General features: G+C 44.6%; 1 protein-coding gene across 1 annotated transcript in view; it reads right to left on the bottom strand.

The window, feature by feature from the left end:
- The window catches only part of FNDC3B (fibronectin type III domain containing 3B), a 371317-nt gene that overhangs the window by 326822 nt on the left and 20092 nt on the right, over positions 1-24403 (bottom strand). The window lies entirely within an intron of this gene.

Raw genomic sequence — 24403 nt, 5'->3', positions numbered from 1 at the left:
ACCTTGTTGCACTACAGGTGGGCAGATTTGAAATGTGCAGAGATTTAGTTTTGAGAAGAATGTGTCCAACCTTTCCTCACCTATCCCTTTTAGTATTATGCTTACACAAAATAAGAACAAATACCTATTTTAATACCAAAAAAATCCGTACTTACAAAACGCATCATAAAAGATAACATTGAATAAATCATCGTAATCTTGTTAATAGCAGCAGGCACAAAATTAAGGGAAAAATTTACTAAGTGGCGGGTTCTAAACCGCGGCGATTTTGTGGCGGTTTCTAAATGACACCAAAACTGCTGCTTAGTAACTTTAGCCCTAGCCCTGTTCTATTCTAAATTGTGTTTTGACGGCGGTTTGCAGAGGTTGTGGGTTTGCTAAATCTGCGGATAGCAAAGCCACCTCCAAACCGCCAGGGTTTAGAACCTGCCGCTTAGTAAATTTTTCCAGAAGTGTCAATTCTTTCTACTGGAGTTGGATTTTAAATATGCATGTCACTGGTAAAAACCAGGGAGGGGTGGGGGGGGGGGGGGTCGTCGGAGGCGGGCAGAGCTGTGGGATCAGCCGGAAAGGGTATTACTTTTGTCTGCATTGACACTGCCATTAGTAATTCATCAAAGACGGCCCCTCGGCCCAGGATATTGACTGGCACCTTTCTGAATAGTTTTTTTGGGGGAGGAGCAATATGGCTTATATTTGAAATCTGTAGCTGCATACTTTGCTGCCAAAGGTGTAATATATTTCCATTGCATATTTCCCAATAGTCCTAATTTTGTAATGACTGTCCCAATTTGTTGGTCCTAAAATGGTGGTGTAGTCGAGTGGATTGAGCAAATCACATTGTATAGTGTTATGCCCAATCCGTCATTCACTGCCATTGTTCACTGAATCATCGGATGGGACGATGCGGTGTTGTTACATGCAATATAAGTCATAAGCTGGATGGTGTAGTGTGTACCGTTACATCGCATTGCTGGGTCACACCGTCATACAGTGTGTACCACTTTAGCCAATCTATGATAATATATGACTATTTCCTGGTAAAATGTTATAAGATAAATCATGGTTACAAAACTATTATCATCATTTTCTTATATAGCGCAACACAATTGGAAACTTAATTAATAGTACAAAACTAGGTAATAACAGCCAGACATAGAGGTAGGAAGGCCCTGCTCAGAAGCTTACAATCTATAGAAACTAGACCATCTCTAATAGAAGGTCATTCAGGTGAGTTCTTTACAACAATTCAAAAATATGCACCTGTATATATGGCTTTATTTATGAAGGAAAAAACTACTGTACTTTGTTACATATAGTCACACGTGCACATTGTACATTCCAAAATATGCCAAATATTCCAGCACATATTTTACATTAGGATTGTTTCAACAATGTATGGGTTATGCTATAACTTGCAACTGCAAAAATGCAACCTCAGCAACACAAGGCAGCTGTTTAACTATTTAAAGACAGAGAAAACTTTCTGCACCAGTCAGCACACACAAAAATTGGGATATAAGCCCACCTTTTCCCCATGTACTCCATGTAATATTCTCCAGCTCTTACAGACTGTAAAAAAGGGCGCACTTAAGCCCGACAGCCGGCTTCCCGACTGCTTTATCCCGGCGAGGGTTAAATGACTGGCGTCTAATTCTAGATGCCTGTCATTTTACCGACGCCGGGAGTCTGGCATCCCGATAGAAGTGATGCTGGGCGCCGCTGCGGACAGCCGCGGGGGGGGAGGGATAGGTTTAGGGCCCCCGGGGGAGACTTAGGTTTAGCGCCTCCCCGGGAGGTTAGGGTTAGGCTAGGGGGAGGGGGGGGGGGTTAGGGTTAGGCACCCCCCGGGAGGTTAGTGTTAGGCTAGGGGGAGGGGGGGTTAGGGTTAGGCACCCCCCCGGGGGACTTAGGTTTAGGCGGCGGGGAAGGGGGGGGTTAGGTTTAGGCACTGGGGGGAAGGTTAGGGTTAGGCACCCCTAAGGAGGGTTAGGGGAGTTAGGTTAGAACATACATACCTGCGGACGATCGGGATTTTCAGCCATGTCGGCCTGCCGCTGCTGAAATTTTGAACCACCGTGTCCAGTGGTAATTCATATGTATTCCGTAAAAAAGTATGAATCTTGCAGAACAGTTGCCCAAGTATCACCGAAAGCTGATTGGACAAAACGAGGCTGCCATCCTATCAGAAACTGTGGCCAAAATGAAAATACTATGCAGGTAGTAAGGTTATTTCAAGTGCAGGCTCTATGTATCACCTGACACATGGACATCCTAAGCTTTGGTCTACTGCAATTCTTGCAGTTACAGGATGGGGGTTAAAAAAAATTGACTTAAAGACACCCTTAACAGAGATGCTACAAATATTTATATTCCTCACTCTTTCATAAACGCATTTATTATAAAATGTTTTCAGTTTCAATTTTACTGACGCAAGTGTCAAACCACAGACAATATAACGTCACACCATAAGTCATAAATGTACGTTGTTTAGAGGTTTTTTGAAAACATTAACAAGTTACTCCTTCATTTTTAACAAATTATAGAATGCATTGTAGGGTTAATGAATACAGATGCAACTTACAGAGTTATTTTTTTTAAGTCTGTTGAAAGGTGCAAACTTGCACTAAAAACAGCAAGCATCAGTGACGTGCATGGGCACAGATGATTAATGTACATCTCCGATGTGATTTACATGCTGCAGCGTTTGAGTGGGGTGTGCCTGGTTACCATTTCCGGAAACGTGACTAGGTATTGGTGGACGCATATTCCAGGCCTCTTGCATAACTAGGCACCGGCCAGGCTGCGGGAAGACGTGTTGCTGACAGCAGGGGCGGATTAAGGCTTTTGGGGGACCCAGGGCAACTAAGTTGTGGGGGCCTCCTTCAAGTCACACAGAACCCCCCCCCCCCAAGCCAAGCAGAGCCTTCCCCCCCCTTCCCAAGCCACACGGAGTCTAAACACTTACCTCACCTCCCAATTCCAGCAGAGCTGCTCTCGAGTCCCCTCATCAGTGCCACCATGTGTCACGTGATGCCGAGGAGGGGTCTCGGGAGCCGCTCTGCACTGTATGTAACAGCACTGACTGTGCTGCTGCATGCAGAAAAACACAGAGACGCGGCAGCTGAGTCCCCATCCAGGAACAGGTGCCACTGGACACCTGTTCTTGGCCGGGTCACATCGACCCTGTGTAGGGGGCCCCTCTGTGTGTTGGGGGGCCCTGTGGCGACCTTCCGTGGCTCCCCTGGTGGGGAGATTAAAAGGGGGGGCCCTCCTCTCTCCCCATACACCGTCCCTCTTTCTTTCTCTCCCTTTACAGGTGAACTGTGGTTCTCCAAGTACCAGCATGCGGGGGAGGCTTGCTGGGACCTGCAGTTCTAAGACAATGTTTCACATATTCTATTTTTACACTATATTTACACAATCAACACGCCACCCACCACCCAGGGGAGGTGGGGATAGCCCCGGCCTATCAGCCTAGGCTAGGGGTGCCCTGAAGAGGGGGACCCCTTTATTGGGGAGGTCCCCAACTCCACAGGGATCCCTGGCCTGGGCTAACTAGCAGTCAGGACTGATGCTGCGGCCGGGGGGCCCAGTGATAGGGCTCCCCTGGCTGTGCCATCAGCCCCCTGCTAGAAAAGGTCCGGTCCTGGTTCTGGAACTTACAGTGGAACCCTACGCAAATTTTTCTTCCCTGTGATTCCAGAACCAGCACTGGTTCCCAGAGCCCAGTGCTGGTTGTATTAAGTCCAGTGGAACCCTACATATTTTTTTCCCTGTACTTAAATAACCAGGACTGGCTTTGCAAAGCCCAGGGCTGGATGTGTGTTGGTGGGTACCTCACGTAATTTTATTTTTATACATTTAACTCTTTATTTGCTTTTTACAGTCAGATACACGCAGGCATCTCACTGATGTCTGCATGTATCTGTGTTAATTCTACTTGCTCATACTCATTTGGGGATTGAAGTTCGATTTTTAGTTCGATTTCAAATCGAATTATAGTAAATAAGAGTTTTGTGTGTTGGTCTATGTAAACGTACCAATGTTTTCCCGATGCTCGATTTGAAATTCGATTTGGCCTTTAGCATATACCCAAATGCAAACTCGCATGCAAATCGCATGCCAAATCACTCAAAATGCTAAATCGACCCTTAGTAAACTTACCCCTAAATACTGTATAAAGCAGTGTAGTGAATGTTCTTAGTGGATTGGTTTGGTTTTATAAAGTGATAGTAATGAAAAAAGTTTACTAGACATTTAGTTTCCTGAGTTTCTTAGCGACCATCTTACAAATGGTGATATTTATTATATTATTTTATACTTTTAAATATCCTTTGAATTTGTGCCATATACAGTATGCCCGTCCTTGTCGTATCATAAAATGAATGTTTATCTCCTTAATATATCACCTAAGAAAAGTGCGGATGGACTCACAAAACATAACAACCAAAGCAGTTATTTTAGGTGAGGTAACATTATCCTGCTTCATAATAAGCATAACTGGGTCTACAGGAATTTTTAGCATATTCTATGTCATATATAGTGATACTGGCCTAGTACTGAATATTTTAAAGGTAGATTCTATACTAAAAGGGGATCAATGTCTGGGCATGTTCTGTAAATACAGTAAAAGCAGAATATTTACTGTTGCTCTTTAAAGCCCCAGCAAACACTAGGAGTAAAATGATATAGGGTCTGATTCAAAGATGGACTTCGTAGAAAGAGAGATAACAAGGGTAAGTTCTTACCATATCTCATATTTTCTACTTCAGGGTCCATAGGGTATCCACAGGATACCTTGGGGATGTCCCAAAGCACTATCCTTTAAGGGTGGGGACGCTCCTGTGCAGAAAGGAGAATCCGCCGCCCGAAGGAAGCATCCTGAGAGGCGAAGGTGTCAAACCTGTAATACCTCACGAAGGTATGGACAGAGGACCACGTAGCAGCCTTGCAGATCTGGACTGCAGAGGCACCACGTCGAGCTGCCCACGAAGGACCAACAGACCTTGGGGAATGAGCCTTCAGAGAAGAAGGAACCGGTAGGCCTTCATGAAGATAAGCTTCAGAAATAGCCATACGGATCCAGGCTGCCAAAGTTTGCTTTGAGGCAGGCCAACCCTTTTTACGGAAGCCATAGAGGACAAACAAAGCGTCCGACTTCCTAAACGAAGAAGTGCGGTCAACATAAGTCCTTAAGGCCCGCACAACATCCAAAGAGGCCTCACCCACGGAAAGACCCGGTGAGTTAAAGGCCGGAACAACGATTTCCTCGTTAACATGAAACTAGGAAACAACTTTTGGGAAGAAACTCTGGCTCGAGTGCGGAGCACTGCCCTGTTCCCATGAAAAACCAAGAAAGGGGGTCTACAAGAAAGAGCCCCTAACTCAGAAACACGTCTGGCCGAAGCAATAGCCAGAAGGAAAACAGTCTTAGCTGTCAACCATTTAAGATCCACTGAGCCCAGTGGTTCAAACGGCGGTCCTTGGAGAGCCCTCAGGACCACAACCAAATCCCAAGGCGCCACAGGTGGAACAAAGGGCGGCTGAATGCGGAGAACACCTTGCATAAAGGTGCGCACATCCAGGATTGTAGCAATCCTACAGTGAAACCAGACAGACAGGGCCGAAACCTGTACCTTCAAAGAAGCAAGGCGAAGCCCATGATCTAGTCCCGCATGTAGGAAGGCGAGAATCCGAGACAGACGAAACTCCCGCGGTGCATAACCTCTCGGTCGACACCACTGGAAGAACGTATGCCACACGCGATGTTATATATGTTGAAGGCAAGGACCCTGAGACAGAAGGTCCGGTCGTAGCGGCAACCGCAGAGGACTGTCCACGGACAGACCCTGAAGGTCTGAGAACCAGTGCTGTCTGGGCCACGCGGGAGCTATCAACAGGAGCGTCCCTCCTTCCTGTTTGAATTTCCGGATTACCCGTGGAAGAAGGGAGACCGGAGGGAACAGGTATGCGAACCGCAACGTCCACCGGACGGACAGAGCATCCACCAGAGACGCCCCTTCGTCTCTTGTGCGAGACCCGTACACCGGCAACTTGTTGTTGTGCCGGGACGCCATGAGGTCGATCTCTGGAATACCCCATCTGTCCACCAGCAGTTGAAAAACGTCCGGTTGCAGGGACCATTCCCCCGGATGAACGTCCTGGCGACTTAGAAAGTCCGCCTCCCAATTTAGCACTCCCGGGATGAAGACCGCTGATATGGCCGGAAGATTGCACTCCGCCCATACCAGGATCCGAGAGACCTCTACGAGAGCCGCCCGACTTTGGGTTCCTCCTTGCCTGTTTATGTAGGCCACGGTGGTAGCGTTGTCCGCCTGGACCTGTACCGGGCGACCCTGGAGAACCCGATGTGCCTGCTGGAGAGCATTGAAGACCACACGGAGTTCCAAGATATTGATTGGAAGCTCCGCTTCTGTCGGCGTCCACCTGCCCTGGAACAAGTGTGGACCCGAAACTGCTCCTCCGCCCCGAAGACTGGCGTCCGTTGTCAACAGGACCCAATTTGGAACCCAGAACGGACGTCCCCCGCTGAGATGGGTCGTCTGTAACCACCAGGCAAGGGACAGGCGAACTTCCGGGGTGAGCACAATTGTCTGGGACTTCAGAGACTGCGGCAGCCCGTTCCACTTGTACAGAATCAGGTGCTGCAGAGGTCTGGAGTGAAACTGGGCATATTCCACCATATCGAACACCGACACCATGGAGCCCAGTAACCTCATCGCCGAGTGTAGAGACACCCGGCGACTGAGCAGACAACTGCGCACCCTCGACTGTAAAGCAGAGATCTTTTCCTCCGTCACGAAGATCCTCTGCTGTTCCGAGTCCAATAAGGCTCCGAGGTGCAGAATCCTCCGAGACGTGATTAGAGTGGACTTCTGCCAGTTGATTATCCAGCCGTGCCGTTGCAGTAGCGCAATGGTCAGGCCCAAGTGGCGTAGAAGGAGCTCTGGAGATCCTGCCACCAATAAAAGGTCGTCCAAGTACGATAACATGCGGACTCCCTGCAGCCGCAGAGAAGCCATGACCGCCATCACCTTGGTGAACACACGTGGTGCTGTCGCCAGGTCAAAAGGTAACGCCCGAAATTGGAAGTGGTCGCTGCGGATTGCAAACCTGAGGAACTGTTGATGGCGCAAAAGAATAGGGACATGCAGGTAAGCGTCCTCTATGTCCAATGACACCATGTAGTCCCCAGGTTGGTAGGGTCTCCATCCGAAACTTCGGTACCCGCAAAGACCTGTTGAGAGCTTTGAGGTTGAGAATCGGACGATATGACCCATTGGGTTTCTGTACCAAAAAAAGATTTGAATAGAAACCCTGGCCCCTCTGGGAGAATGGAACAGGCACTATAACTCCAGCCTGGAGCATAGTGTGCAATACCTTCTGCAGCTCCGTAGCCTTGTTCCGGTCTGATGGTAGACCCGTGGTGAAGAATCGAGCCGGGGGTCTGTGCCGGAAGGAGAGGGCATACCCGTGCGAGACCACCTCGAGAACCCAAGTGTTTGTCGTAGTGACCGACCAACACTGGGCGAACTGCAGCAGGCGGCCTCCAACTTTGGGATCCCCCAAAGGGAGGCCCGGACCGTCAGGCCGCAAGCTTGTCATCTGGCTTGGGGGCCGGACGTCTGGTACTCCATGCCTGCTTCCGGGGCTTGGCCGATTTCTTAGGGCCAGCCTGTCGAGGAAAAGACTGTGGTTTGGGCCTGCCCTGGGCCCTAGATGACCGAAAGGACGATGGTCCAGAACCAGAAGGAGCAGCGGCTGACGGGAGACAAGCCGATTTGGCTGCCGCCAGCGTGGCCACAATCTTATCCAGATCCGGACCGAAGAGAACATCTCCGGTAAATGGCAACGCCTCCAGACCCCTTTTGGAATCTGCGTCCGCCTTCCAGGATCGCAGCCACAAGGTGCGACGAGCAGCCACCGCTGCTGAAGAAATTCTAGACACCAGAGTACTAATGTCTAAGGCCGCCTCATTGATATAAGTGGCCGAATCACGGAGATTACCAATCAACTCCGCCTTTTCGGCCGGACAGTCGGAATCAAAAGATGCCTCTAATGAATCCGCCCAGCGCTCCATCGCTCTGGCAACCCAGCAAATGGCCATAGCCGGTCGTGCTGCCCCCCCCCCCGCAAGGGAATAAGCAGACTTCAGGCAGATCTCCACCTTGCGGTCCGTAGCATCCTTAAGGGAGGACATGGATGGCATCGGCAATGTGGCACTACGGACAAGACGGGTCACGTGAGAATCCACCTGTGGAGGGGATTCCCACTTTGCAAAATAATTATCCGCGAACGGGTAAGCCACCGCCAGGCGCCTCTGCGGCTGGTATCTTTTGCCAGGCTGTTTCCACGCCTCCTCTAAATGGTCCACTAACTGACCTGAAAGAGGAAAGACTGTGGCATTGCCCTTCACATCTTTAAAAAGGCGTACTTAGATTTAGCCGCTGGGGGAACTTCGTCCTCAATCACCAAGGCTGTGCGGACTGCCCGAATAAGTCCAGGAATATATACCTTGGACTTAGCGTCAGCGTCCTTAGTATGGAGAGGTTCCTGATCGTAAGGATCCAGAATCTCCCCATCATCAGACGTCTCCTCGTCATCCTCATAAGGAGCCGACAGAGACGCCACCGGCCGTTTATGTGGCCGGATCACAGACTCCCCTTGCAACACATCCGACAAGTGCTGTACAGAACTCGTCAGGGAGTTAACCCACGCCGGCTCCTGAGAAACCAGGAGCGGGGAAATAGGGAGACTGTGGGGTACCACCTATTGTCGTGGGAAACCCTGCATGGGTGACGACACCACTGACTGCTGGGACAAACCCATCGGTGTAAACGCGGGTTGCGGAGCTAACTGGCCCACTAAGGTTGTAAGCGCCTGAGCGAAACAAGCACAGGGCGGCTCCTGTACCGGTGCTGTAACCGTAAGAGGCCGCGCCATGGACAAACACTGCCGGCAGAAGCCCTCCGCGCTACCCTCCCCCTCCGCTAACAGTACTTTACACGTAGTACACTGTAGCCGGAGAGGAAAATCACTTTCAAACATGATGGCACCAAGTATGTGACCCCTCTCACCAATTATATATCAAATAGGCGAGAGACCACCGTGCAGCACCGCACCGCAAGGGCTTAGCAGAAAGAACAGGGATAGTAATAAAGCTGACAGTTTAGAAGAAAAGTTACAGGCAGCAGCGCTAGCACAGTCACATACAATGCAAAGAAATATCAATTCCTGCACTAACAGCGCTGATCAATCAACTACGCAGACACAGGGCCTGGTAGGACATAGCGCAGCATACACAGACCTGACCCAAATCAGAGGAGAGGTATGCGGGGGGTCCCAGACCACGATGCTTCCGTCCAGGCTTCCAGCAGCGTTCACCATGCGTTCAGAGGAAGATGTCTGCCGAGGAGCAGAGAGGAGGCTGGCCTGGGGGAGGAGCGCTGCCACAGGACCAGTCGGCAGCGCGCAGAGAGGGCTGTGTGCAGCGGGGGAGGCGCCGGCTGTGAGACAGGGAAGGCGCGCTCCCCTGGCATGCATTTAACCCCTGGGACGCCGCAGCGCTACCGCTCTGCTGCGGTCCGCTGTCCCAGGGGGTAGTGGAAGCGCAGGTTGGTCGCCTGGCTCCACGCTGTATCCAGTCCCCAGGGAGCCCCCTGCCTGGGGACTCAGGACCATGTGATCAGCGGGGACCCACCGCGGGACCCCGCTGCTTACCTTTGTCCCCCTTGAATCCGGCCATGGTCCGGAACATCTGGGGTCACCGCTAGCTGTGACCCCAGATGCTCACCAGCATCCCCGGATCGGTACAGGCTGAAAGCTTCACTCTTTGGTGCCCGATGACTGACGTCACACCTATACCCCAAGGTATCCTGTGGATACCCTATGGACCCTGAAGTAGAAAAAAGAAATCTGTTTTTGAATATAAGCTAAACAACATATTAAATAGCATTAAAACAGTATCTAAATTTACAAATAAATAAGTGGAAATGGGTTTCATGTGTACTGGGGCCCACGATTTCTGATGGCAGCTATATATGTACAGCTCTGTGTATGTGCAGAAATACACCATTTATTTGACAAATACAGTATGTACCCATTTGCCTATCATCTCGGTGAGAACTGGTGCCATCTGGCAAGATAGGTGCTGGATTTAAGTTTATTTTCAGGTATAACCAGGTTGCTTTTTCACTTTAAATCTAGAGGTGCCAGTGTCTGAAATCACTGGCTATTACATTTGGGCAATAGTGTCTAAACCTAGAACAAATAGGTAAGGCATACAGATACATGAAAAGGATATAAAATTGCACAAGCTGGTTTCAATTTTACAGCCCTGATTTCTCCCAGATATCCTTTCCAACATTTTATGTAACTAAACAGTTAGATACAAATCAGAATGGGGGGAGCTATTACCACAGCCATAACTAGCTATGGGTGACAGAGTGCAGCACCCCGTGGATGCTCCAGACGCCTGCTCAGCGCTGCACTTACCAGAGCTGCCAGTCAGGCCCCTTTTGTGCGACATAATGACGTCAAGCACGTGACATCATGATGTCGCACTTTCAGGGGCCGGCACAGGGCACAATTGTGCCCTGTTACGGCTCTGGCTATTACTATATATTGCAATAGCAGTTCGATGTTATAGGGCTCGTACAGATGTATGTAATAGGTAAGGTGCATAAAAAGGAACATACTTATGATACATTTGGGTTGCGATTTTATAGTAGTTTACAGTGCACTTTTCATGCATTGCACCTTTATCAATACAGCCTAATGTACTGGTAGCATGCATTCATGCATGAGAATTAGGTCATGCTGAAGGGTTAAGTGTTGGTAAAATTAGACAATGGTGGTAATGAGCCTGTAAGAAAACATCCATGACATTTTTAATGCACTATTCAGATGTTAGCTCAGGAGAAATGCAATAAAAACGGATTTGTGTTTAACAAACCCATAAAAATGTTCTCCATCTTATTTTATTAGTCTATTGTAACTGATGTGAGTACTTTGTAGTCAATGTTTAAAGCAGTGGTTCCCAAACTGTGCGCCGTGCCACCCTGGGGTGCCTCGGGACACTTGCAGGGGTGACTCAGGTTGGTGGTCCATCACCAAATCAATTTATTTATTGTCAATGTAATTTAAATATGTGGACAAACAGAAGCTCAAACCTGTCCCCACCACATAACTGAGCCTAAGGATGACAGATAAGCACAATTTACTTCACTTTACTACATTTTTTTCTGAATTTCTCAATAACAAGCTTTTGGCTTAGGGGTGCCATGAAAACAATGCTGATACTCTAGGGCGCCGTGATTCAAAAAAATTTGGGAACCACTGGTTTAAATCAATCTTTAGAAAGGCTTTAGTAGTCATAATGTCGACATCCAGAATGTCGACAGACGATTTTAGGGTTAGGGTTAGAGTAGGGATAGCCTTAGTCTGTAGTGAAGATTAGGTTTACATTCAACGCGAATGTAAAATCGCATTGTCGACATGACAACATTCTGTCCATGTCAGCATTCTGAATGCCAACATTTTGAACATCAACTTTTTATACTACACCCCTGGAAAGTACTCGGGCCCAGGATGCACTAGTCTAGAGGCAAAGAAATGCATAGACACTTCCTCCACGATGCCACAACCACACCCCCATCTGCGCACCCCACCCAAGTGCAAACATGAGAAAAGAGTCTGTGATGGGAGTGGCCGTGCCCCTTCCAGAGGCCACATCCTGTCCACACTGAGGCCCGACCGATGTCTCAGCAGCCAGGGGGCAGAACCCTGCAGTGTGAAAATACTGGTTCTAGTGTTCGCCAGAAAAGCTGTTCTAGCATGAATATTTTGCTAAGTTATTCCTTATAGCAGCAATATGTGGAGATAAGGAATTATCTTTTTTTTTGGGGGGGGACCCACTGCCACCAATGAAAAATACTCTCCTTTATCTTGAGACAGGCCATTTTATATGTTGTGGATTAATAACCTTTGTTTGAGGAATTTGTGAAGAGTACATAACTGGGCAAATAGGAAGCAAATTGCAGGAGACGTACGCTCAGCGCTACCAAGTCACATAGTGCTCACACGTTATGTTTAACGTGACTTGTAGCGCACGGAGGTAAGATGTATGTGGACACATCTGTAAAACAGATCACAAAAAGTGTATTAAATAGGAAACTGTATAAAATTAGGAAAAATACATAAAAAACACATTTAAAATGTTCTAAAAACCAGACGTGAGCATTATAAATATGCATACAGTATAAGGTTTGTTGGAGGGGTATGATTTTTTCCCTATGCATGTCTGACTTCCTGTTTTTACTCTCACTGACAGACAAATTGACGGTATTAGTCAGACTGAATATTTTTGATAACAAAGAACAATACCTTACATTTAGCTGTATATCAAATGTACGTAATTACAATTTCAAATTGTGTCAGGGTATTGGAATAGATGGAATTTCCGTATTATATAAACTTGTATTCTAAGTTTAGCAATCCTTTAAGAAACATGATCTACAGTATGTCCTGGAAGATTATGCTGTTGTGATATCTTGTGGAACTCATGGACTGGAGCTATTTTTCATGGTTTCTCACCAGCAAATCCCCAACGAGTACTTTATTTTGGCCAAATCCTTATCAAGTTACACCTAATTTTCTTATAAGAATTGAAAATTACTGAATATATTTAAAAATATATTTCTGGGGATGCAGTATCTGGCAAATAATGTTGTAATGTAATGTAAAGGACAGTTAATGCTTTGGAAAAAAAATGTTTCATAGTTAAATGTACCTAAATTCTGCAATTGTGGTCACAAAGAGACCAGGAAATGTGTTTATTTTCAAGCAAACTGTACTGATATTACCAGATATTTGGAGTCAAAACAACCATAAGCCACTCAAACGCTTGTTAGATTTGATGACATTGTTGACCCCAATGCTTGCATGGAAGCTAGACCCAGTTCTTTTTACAGATTTGTCCATGGAAATGTTTAAATTATTCAATAATAACACCTGCAAATATTTTGTACATAAATTACACTAATTATTTCTAGTTTGTGGTCTTTAAAGTATGTAATTTTAAAAGTGGAATATGTAAAATTAAACAAAATATAAAGTATAATAAGCAAGATCATTAAACATGCCACAATGTGAGCTGATGTACATAAGTGTCCCAAAAATGTATAGTGAGTTTTTGGACACCAAATGATTCAGTTATTAAACATGATTGCTTAATAACAGATTTGCACTATTTGGACAACAAAGTGTGGGCAAACTGGAAACAGATGTGGCCGGTCTGTGATCACGCTCGGGAACTGAATATGCTTAGGTCTTTGCAACTTTATATGAAGAGGAACTATTACATTTATATGTGTGATTATTACATAATGTCTTTTTGTACTGTATCAGTTTACATCTGGAGGACTGGATAACAATCACATGCTCACCCCCTTGCAACAAAATATACACTTTATCTACTGTTTTTAATATAAGCATGTATATTGGTATGTCAATGGAATTGTGAGCGTATGCGTTGTAGCATATTTTCTTCAATTCTGGCTGTCCCATTTACTTGCCTGATAATGATCTTATTGATTTCAATAAACCCATGATCATTTTGGGCCACACTGTTGATGATATTGGACCAACTGGCCGACAATGCAGTGCTTGTGACCAGCATTAGAACCTCCATAGCTCCTATTGCATATATACACAGCTAATCAGGCATGTCTATGTTCAGAACAGTCGGGCTCATTGGGTAACTTGCACTGGGCAGTGAAAAAGCTAAGTGCAGTTTTGTGTCTGTGTTTCTGAGCCAGTGTTGGAGGAACACTCTTGAATGGACTACACTCTTTTTAGGTATATTTCACCGAGCTGTGGGGGCCTCTTTTGATTTTTGTTTTCTTGGAGGGCCATCATTGTGTAACCAAGCTTTGAGTGGTCTATAATGTTAACGTGACTAATATGTAGCAGAGGTGTCCACTTCACGGAAAAACAATTATTTTCTTTTACTTGTGTGGGCAAAGATAAACATAATTGATTTGTTCAACCTTAAAGCTGTACTAGATGATTGTGGTTTGTGATTCGTCCTCCAGCTCAAAATAAAAGGTGTAGGTGGTAGCGCAGTTTAAACAACTATGTACTGGACTCGTCTCAATTTGAGCTTTGTACTCTTGAGTAAATTAAAAACAAGTCGTCTTTTGCCTCATATTTGTCTATATAAAATCAACATCAAACAATACAACTCACCAATTTCCCTTTAAAACATATAAGCCATAACAACATTATGAAGACATAGCAACAGCTTTAAAAAAATACATTTTAAAAAACTTCTTGCAATTCCCCCTTTAACAAGCGGAATAGTAGACTCTCCTATCCTATACTAATGCTGGTGTCTTAATAACACTTTATAACTCTAACCAGAATTTCAGATTTCCAGAGCCCGTTATAAAAAAAAAAATGTACAAAAATAAATGATCATAAACATTGTAAAAAAAATTGGATTTGGCAAATACTATTGAAGTTTAGGTAAATAATGTTAATGTCAGTCATTACCTAGTGATCTATAACCATTTGTTCATGGCCTTTCTCTGTAGCGGGAAGAGTATTATTGTAATAGAATAATTTCATAATAAAAAAATGGTAAATATATAATTTGGCTGAAACCTAGCAAATAAGAATGAATAACCCTTTGTTCAGTTGACATGAGCTCCTAAGCATTACCCCTGGCAGCCCTAAATTCCAATATCACAATAAACTTCTGCAGCATCCTACAACTTAGCAGCATAAAGATGACACAGAAGAATCTGGGTTAACACATATCATACCAGCAAGCTATTTGCAACTCAGGAGCTCGAGAAAATCTTTATGTTCCCGATGAAACCTCATACAAAAAAAAAAACGACTCTGTCCCACGATTAATCATGACAGACTACATAAAATGTGTAACAGTTTACAGCTTAGCAGAGCCTCACATTTATTTTTTCTTCTATCTAGTTGTTTTTCTTTTGCTGAAGGTCATGTAATTAACACACACTGATGCTAGTGCTTTCATGTGACACTGTTCCTCTGCACTTGACTGGATCCACATGAAGAAACAGTAGGGTGACTGCACAGAGAAAGACCCAAAGGTTATGTTTTTATCACCCTTCAAGCGGCCCCTATTAACTTTTAGGATGGATTGCACCTTAAACAGAGAGAAGGTAATGTTGCATTTTAGGCACAATAAGATAAATTCTGAAGACTCTAGAAATAAAAACTGAGTACACACTACATGATGTGTGTACCCAGCGACGGAACAACGTAATATATCAGAACGTAGCCAAAACTTTGTGTGCCCCATACAACATTTTGAAGGGGCTCCTCCCCGATGCTTCTAGGGAGACACCTCTCTCTACAGTGCTTGTTAATTTTATGCCCCACAATATTGCCTTAGTTCATTTTATGCACCATATAGTAATAGTGCCCTAGTTCATTTTATGCACCATACAGTAATAGTGCCCTAGTTCATTTTATGCACCATACAGTAATAGTGCCCTAGTTCATTTTATGCACCATACAGTAATAGTGCCCTAGTTCATTTTATGCACCATACAGTAATAGTGCCTTAGTTCATTTTCTGCACCATATAGTAATAGTGCCCTAGTTCATTTTATGCACCATACAGTAATAGTGCCCTAGTTCATTTTATGCCCGACAGAAGTGCCCTAGTTCACATTATATCACACAGTGCCAGCAGTTCATAATATGCCACATTGTAGTGCTGCCAGTACACATTATGCCACACAGGAAGCAAGAACCAACCAGCTCTTACCTGAGGGGATACTTCCTATTGCAGGACATTTCATTTTGAGTGAAGATCTTCTTAATCTAGACACACTGCCCTTTTCTGGGACAGTCCTAATCTCTGAGCCAAATTACTGCCCCCCCAGCTTCACAAAAACTGTAAACAAGGAGAAGCCTATTCTCCGACAGTGCTGGGTTTACCGACTAGCCCAGCTGTGTCTGTGAGCGTGAAACAGGAGTGTGGGAGATGGCTCATATCAGTGTGGCGCTTTCCTGAGAGGGAGAGATCACCACTGAGGAGTCCCTCTTTTCAGGCATGTCGGAACAAATTTCTCGGCAAGCAATTCCAAGAACATGGTAGACAACTATAGGAACTGGGTTTGGAGCTACGCAAGTAACTGAGCTCCATAGCAATGGCAGATTGCTAGAGTTACGCCCATGATCACGCGCCATACACACTACACAATCTAGTGTATGATGGTGCAATATTATTACGGGTTGGGTATGAAATCCCGGCAGTCGGGAAACCTCCTGTCAAAATGCTGGCAGCGGCAGCCCGATGATGGGATTCCTGACAGAGGTCATGTAAGTAGGTTAACCCTCCCCCCTTCTCCCCCTAACCCTCCGGGTTTGAACCCTAATCCTAACCCTCCACACCCTGTACCCTAATGCTCCCCGATAGTGCCTAAACCTAACCCTCCCCCCTTAGTGTCTAAAGCTACCCCTCCCCCCTTAGTGCCTAACCCTAACCCTCCCCATTGGTGCCTAATCCTAACCACCCCCCAAAGCCTAACTGTATCCCCCCGTGGTGCCTAAAGCGAACTATCACCCCTCCTCCTTACCTTCGATCGGAATGCCGTCTGTCTCGATACCGGCGGCGGTCTGTGAGCTGGCCTCGGGATTTAGCTATATATGCTAAATCCCGATTCAGGATTCCGACGCCGCGATTTCATCAGAGTCCTGGCTGTCGGTAATTTAACTACATCCCTATTGTTACACGCTGCACTGCATCGTTCATTGCATCGTCCCATCGGTTGTGCAGCACAGCAGATCGGACGATGTGATGAACGGCCACCGTGCACACGCAATCAGGTGGCCGTTCAATTTGTACGATATATCGTTCTGATCGTCAATGGAACAATATATCGTACAATTATAAAGTACTTTACAGACTACAAATTTACTTTTTTAGGCAACTAAAAAATAAATATTTATAAAAAAAAATTATATTTTTAGTTATTAAAATGATCCTGAAAAACATTGTAAAGATTTGTATTTATTTGTGTAACTGTGTATTGTTACTCTTACTAAGCAAGCTACTTGTAATTCTACTGAAGCAGAACAACCACCTCTCCAATGATTTCATTCACTTCCCCATGCAGTAATTTTCTGTATCTTCTCTTCTCTGATCCGCTACAGCCCAGGCTGGAAATCCAGAAAGGTGCTGTGATCGGGAAGACCAATAAATGGGCACCCTAAATTTTTAATCCTACAGGAAATCAGTCAACGTCTTAAGGCGTTTTTGACCCTCCATAAGTAATAGCCACTCGTCTTTTGAATCATATGTGGGGCTCCCTTCCCTGACACTCAAATGGAGCCTGCCTTACACAGAATGCAGAGGAGGTGTGTAGTGACAGCAGCACTAGCTGTTCACAAACTTCCACATCTTTCAGTTTTTAGGGTGAGGTGAAGCAAACGTTCTAAATAGAAAGAAGTGGAGTAATTGCCCATAGTAACTAGTCAGCTTCTAACTGCTCTTTTATAGGATAAGGATAAATGAAAGCTAGGAGCTTATTGGCTGCTATGGGCAACTTATCCACTTTATCTCTTTAGAAGGTTTGATACATCTCATTAGTCTGAAGTGTTACAGAATCCTGTACACAGCGGGCACCAGGGTAATATTAAGACAAAGGAGGAGCAGCTAGCATCACCAACAGAAGGGGGTAGTCGAAGTTTTATGAGCAACATTTGTGCTGGTGATGTTAATTTATATCACTATAGTCCAGTGGTTCCAAAACTTTTTTGAATCACGGCGCCCTAGAGTATCAGCATTGTTTTCACGGCACCCCCAGGCCTAAAGTTTGTTATTGAGAAATTCAGAAAAAAAATTAATAAAGTGAAGCAAATTGTGCTGACCTGTCATCCATAGGGTCAGTTATGTGGTGGTAGACAGGTTTGTGCTTCTGTTTGTCCACATATTTACATTACATTGACCATCAATAATTTGATTTGGTGCTGAACCACCAACCTGGGGCACCCCTGCAAGTTTCCTGAGGCACCCCACGGCACACAGTTTGGGAACCACTGCTATAGTCTATTCATGAGCATTAGAAGCTTGTTTACAAGCTTCTAATGCTCATGAATGTTTGTTATGTGAATTTCAGGGAACAATGGCAGTCAAATGGGTAGAGCAGTGTGATGGGCAGGGGAAGCACCTAGAGCAGTGATTCCCAACCTTGGTCCTCAAGACACACTAGCAGTCCTGGGTTTGGTGATATCCATGCTAAAGCACAGATGGTTTAATCAAAATAACTGAGGTACTAATTAAGTTGCCTGTGCTCAAGTATGGATGTCCATAAAACCTGGACTGTTAGTGTTCCTTGAGGACCGTGGTTGGGAACCCCTGACCTAGAGGCTCCTGTAGGTTCAGTCTGCAGGGAACCCTGCGTTTCTCTCCCCCCGAGTGGGTAGCATTGGGGGACAATGAAATTTCATTTGAGGTGAGTAGAGTTAAATAACATAGGAAGGGGAGACTGATGGATGAGAAATTAATAACAATGGATGGTATTGGGGGACAGTAAGTTACTCTATGCATCTATACGTTAGATCTAATGTCAGATGTTTTCTAAAAGTTTTTACTGTTTCCATACCTCTGGTGCAGCACCATCCATATGGGAATCTGGATAAGTTTTTGTGACAATTCAATATATAAATATGTCAGAAACACCACCAAGGGCAAAGACTAATGATGTCCACCTTACCCACAGATCCCTTGAGCCTCTGACACTAAGCACTCATACTATACTGGTCATTGCTTCACAACTTCCACTCATTTGGACCCGTTGGACTTGATCATAAATCGTCCATAATTCACCCATATGCAAAGCTGATGGCACTTTATAGTGAACCAGCTAACTATACGAACACTTAGTATGATACTCATCAATATCATCTGGGGTATCTGCACAAACCGATACTTGTTGCAAATGAAACCCCTGGAAACAGACATAAGCCACACTTCCGTGGACACACATTCACTGAGCTTTGCCCCATTACAACCCAGTTACGCTGTCTCTGTCACAGAAGAAGATAAGGCAAATGTGTCAGAAAAGCGCACGGCTGGCTCCAGAGCACACGCAGTATAAAATCATGCTTCGCTAAGGGTCATACTCCAAACTCAGCATCGGGTCCTTTGAATTTAGCAGTAAAGTTGTTTATCACAATGAAACAGGCTGATGACTTTAAAGTCTCACAATACTTCTAATTAAGAGAGAGAAAACAAGAAAAAAGCTAACAGCGGATTTGCACTATTTAGCCCACCAAGTCTGCATATTTTTCCTAATGACTGTAAATACTTAAACTTTATCTGAACTCTGGCTTTCCCCCATTTTTGGTCCCCTTTCCTCTATTCCGAGAATTATTTTAGTGTATCTAACTCAGTTTGACATCAGGGAGGCCTGTGTTGCATTTGCTCAGCGGTGCAGGACAAGTTTCTCCACCACCATAGGAGTAAAACGCTGCAGTCATGTCTGGCTTTCTTAAAAAGTGTATTCAGAACATCTGGCCTTGGCTACAACTGAACATAGCAACAAAGGCATCTTCTTTTTTGCAAATAACATGCTAAGAAGCCAGGAAATCTAAAAATCTAAGGATAACATTAATAGGAATTAAAAAAAGAGAAAAGGTTGTTTTTTGTTAACTGATATATTGAGAGCTGTGAAACAAAGAAATTTGCAAACACAGCTAAATCTGAATGACTACTCAATGAGTCAATTAGTAATTTACAGCCAAAAGACAGTTTAGCCTCACTGCACTATTGTTTATTGTAAATATAATATTAGTATGATGGGTGGGGAGTCTCGGACTCACAATAAAATGGAGGTGGGAGGTGTGCCTCTTAAGGCGCATACACACTTAATGATTCGCTCCATGAGCGATATCGTTAAGTGTTAGCCAAGCTCAATGTTGTTAACGATATCGTTCAGTGACGTCACTGGCAGCATCCCTGAACATGCACAACCTGCCTGCATGTCCAGGTGATGAAAGATATCGTTAACGATCCGCGGGAGAACGCATCGTTAACGATATCTTGCATATACACTTGCCGATATTGTGACCGGTTGAACGATAACCATATTGTTATCGTTCACAATATCAGCAAGGGTGTACACAGCATTAGCAGTAGCCCAGAATAAAAATGCAAGTGCCAAAAAATCAAAGGGGAATTACAGGTACAGTCAAGGGCTCATTACCTGGTAAGTCCTTGTACAGTGGGACAGTGTTGGACCAGCACCATGTGAGACCAGCACTTGGAGTTGTTGTGAGACACACACACGTTTCAGTGCCAGCTTACCAAAGCACAAGCTTACTCCTAGTACAGCTAACAGCACCTATGATGATATACAATACGTGTAAGCTGGATGTTTGCAGGACTTTGTAATCTGTCAGTCTTCCAGAAACACCTCCGCATACTGCATAAACATAACACAGGAGTGCACTCAATTGAAAGTTGATGACATAGAAGGCCACATTGTCAGACTGAATAGGCACTCACATCAAAAAAAGTGAAATGCATTTCATGTGCCATCTGCCACTAATGGGAATAGTTAACCCATATTTACATTTTATAATATCACAAGCTAAACTATAAATGGATATGATGAAAAATCATTAAAGCCAGTCACCAGCTGTTCTCACATCATGTATCCAAATGCGGATGGGATGTGTGTCAAGTTCATTCTGGTATTAAGCAGTTGAAAATTACTTTTCATTCAGAAAGCAGATGGCATACTAGAATTTCTAGCTGTGTCCAATAATTCTTAATTACATGGCATATCATAAATAAATCCATAATATATAAACCACTGTCACTTATCTTGCTGATCATTCTATACCCAAGTTGAAGACATCCACCAGCACAGCAGTACGGGGCAGAACTCTGGCTGCCACAGAGTACATACAGCTTATACAGGAAACCCATACTTCCCCATCACCCAGTGGGCCTGATTCAGACCCTCTCACAAGCGGCCTCTCGCTTGTATGCGGCCGATGTTATGCAATTGCGCATGCATCGCAGTGCGTGAAATAGTTAGAGCGATCGGGAGGCGCTCGCTCGCCAAGCAAAGACACCTCAGAGGAATGAGTGACAGGAGAGGAGTTTGTGGGTGGTAACAGGGGCAGGCCAGTAGTAACGAGGGAGTGGAGGTGCGAACGCAGGCGTGCCTGAGTGTTTCAACGCCGTTTCAGAGGCGTGCACAATTAACAGGCAGCGCCATAGTAAACGTCACCATGTTGAATTTTACACTGAACTGCTCGCAGTGCTTGCGGCAGGGTACAGTGAACCACAAGCGCTGCGGTCAGATTCGATGGAACCCGATGTACTGATGGTTGTATATACTTCCTGGAGATGACGTTTGCTGGTGGGCGGCTAAAGACAGGCTGGTGGGCGTCTATAAACACAAAGTGATCGCTCGCCAAGACATAGTGGGCGTGCTTATGCCTTGCCGTGCGATCGCTTGCCTTGACGTCACTTAGCTGAATTTCCATACGCTGGGAGCGAGCGGCCGCATCTAGCGAACGGGTCTGAATCAGGCCCAAGGTCCCTCAGGAATACTAAACAAACAGTATTTTTTATTTTTTTTAAACAGTGAAACAATATATTAATGAAAACGAATGCAACTATTAAGCAGTGAAAAGAGTGGAGAAGTTGTCCATAGCAACCAATCAGCATCTACCTATAATTTTATAGAATATACTTAATAAATTATATCTTAAAGTTGATTGGTTGCTATGGGGAACTCCACTGGCCCACTTCTCCACACTTTTCATAGCCTGATACATCAACCCCAAAGTACCAACCAATCAGCTTCTACCTGTCATTTTACAGGCTGTGGTTGAAAAATTAGGAGCTGATTGGTTGGTACTTTAGGGGCAATGTGGATAGAGATAAAGTAGAGATATAAAGTTCTAACCAATCAGCTCCTAACTGTCCTTATACAGGCATGTTTGAAAAATGACAGTTTGGAGCTGATTGGTTGGTGCTTTAGATCTCTCCGCTTTATCTCGCTCCAAAGCTTGACACATCTCTCCCTTAAACTAGCTACAACCAGGCAGCAGGATTAATGCTTAGTTTGATCACGCCCATAGGTGGAAAATTATAATACTTTGTTAAAAATAGGATGGATTAGTATTTGGAATCGCAGCTATGCAATGTGAGATATTGTGAATTGCTGGTATTAGATGCAGCATCATAGCATGTGTGGCTAGCATAAAAAAACTAAATTCCTCTTACATACATGATGATCTGCTTTCCAGTACAAAGTTGGACCCAATGTGCCAGAAGCTGTAGTTAGTTTTGCTTAAAAAGTCTTTTACGCAGATGACACAGAGAGCACCAGTTATTTTGTATGTCATATATTATTTGCTGATCTTTAATAGTGGAAGGGTTAAGAATAGGGGATATCCAGATATGTTGAAAAAAAAAAAAGTGAACGTTATTGAGGCACTATTTCCATACTGTCCCTCTCTATGTTCCACATTTCATTTTTGGAATATAGGATACCACTTACTGTAGTATCCACTATACCAGCAGACCCAGGTGATATTTTCATTAAACACTACATTAGTATGAGTATATTAACATCCAGCAACTATACAGTATATCATTGCTAGCCCAAACATTCAGCTGATGCACATCCCCAGATCTGTGAGAAAGCCGCGCACAGAGATGTCAACCTGACCGATTTCATCCAGAAGATAAGTGTCTGCTCCTGCAGATAGCATTGAGTTTTTTACTTGAGGTAATTTAGGCTGAATTAAGTAGCTGTAATAGATTTTTTTAAAGAAATACATTTTACATCAAATACTTAATGGAACACAGATTGGTTCAGGAGTAAAGTCAGTGCTAAGTTAGGGAACAAATATCAGCCACATAGAACATAGAGAGGCATTTGTGCTGGTTCATCCTGTGGCATGAGGGTGGGTGGAATTTGCCTGCACATGATCTATGAGTAAATAGAAGAGAGGTCACTGATAGGTGTGTACCACTGTATAAGATTACATGCTATAATACCAAACCAGTAGAGATGTTAAAACTAGGCCTGTCTGATACCGAAATTGGTCAGCTGGGAACTGTACCATCTCATTTTGTCATAAATGCACCTAAAGGAAAGCTGGAGCTGGATGACCAGCAACAAGTGACTTTTACTGCTTTCAGACATAAAATCCCGGCTCAGACTCGGGACACCGAGAACGGGTGGCAGCCGGGCTACCCTTTTCACACTAAAGGGGGACTACCCAGGTTATTCCCGGGTCGTCACCCTACACACCTTTCAGCATCAGAGGGCACTTGGAGATGATCTCATCTCCAAGAGCCACTGTCCCCAGCCAATCAGTTTGTTTTAGGCGAGACCTGGGTCATCAAGACCCGGGTTGCACCTTTCAGACCCAGGTTGCAAGTCCTGGGAAAGACCCTGCTAGCGAGCCCGCGGACCCGGGACTGTCAACCCAGGTTGCACCTTTCAGATTTACGTCAGACCCGGGTTGATGCACGTTCACGCACAAAAACCCGGATTTTATGCTTAATTCTGAAAGGGGTATAAGATACAGGGGGCTAATAGCATGACCCCAGGCCTTTTTGCATATTGGCTCTTTATTACATTTTCAAAAATATAAAGGGTACAGAAAAAGCCTAAAAAATGGGGTTATATAAACTGGAAGCAGCAATTTGATTAGGTCTCATTCAAATCCCCCAGGGATTTATTAGCTGTAGAAAAAAAAACAGAAATATGCATATACTAGTTAACAGCAAGTTAATTTACAGGTAATTACTCTTAAGTAAAAAATATAATAATTTGGGAACAGAAAAATATAATGGCTTGTGGGTATCTGGGGAGTATGCACAACATAGTGCTGCCTGATCCATCTGCTTATTTGCACTATCACACTATACTCTACTGTAAGATCATGATATACAAGTAACTGTATAAATATAGATTTGCAGTGTCAGATTAAGGTATACATGAGCTTAAAGCTGAAATATATAACGGGCCTATTGTGCCGCCGCAGTAGGTGTGACCAGAGCTGTGGGTGTGGGGCCTGCGCCATGGGGTGTGATACACTGAGAACTGTGTCACTCTTGTTCAATGTTTCAGTCAAAAAAAATTATCAGAAACATCTTGATAAAAGTATCCTTGACTGAAACGTCGAACGAGAGTGACACAGTTGTCAGTGTATCCTTGTCAAGACACGTGAGTGCCGCCATTCATTTTTACTAATAAATATAATATATACATATACACACACATACAGACATAAACTAAAGATAAGGGGTGGCACTGGTGGTTTTAGTGAGCAAAAGATAGTTGTTAAATCCATA

The sequence above is a fragment of the Taudactylus pleione genome, unplaced genomic scaffold (assembly GCF_031769625.1).
Source record: "Taudactylus pleione unplaced genomic scaffold, aTauple2 ptg000037l, whole genome shotgun sequence".
In the NCBI taxonomy this organism is placed as follows: domain Eukaryota; kingdom Metazoa; phylum Chordata; class Amphibia; order Anura; family Myobatrachidae; genus Taudactylus; species Taudactylus pleione.
Note: the sequence above shows the minus strand (reverse complement) of the source record. Positions and strands in the feature narration are given on the sequence as shown.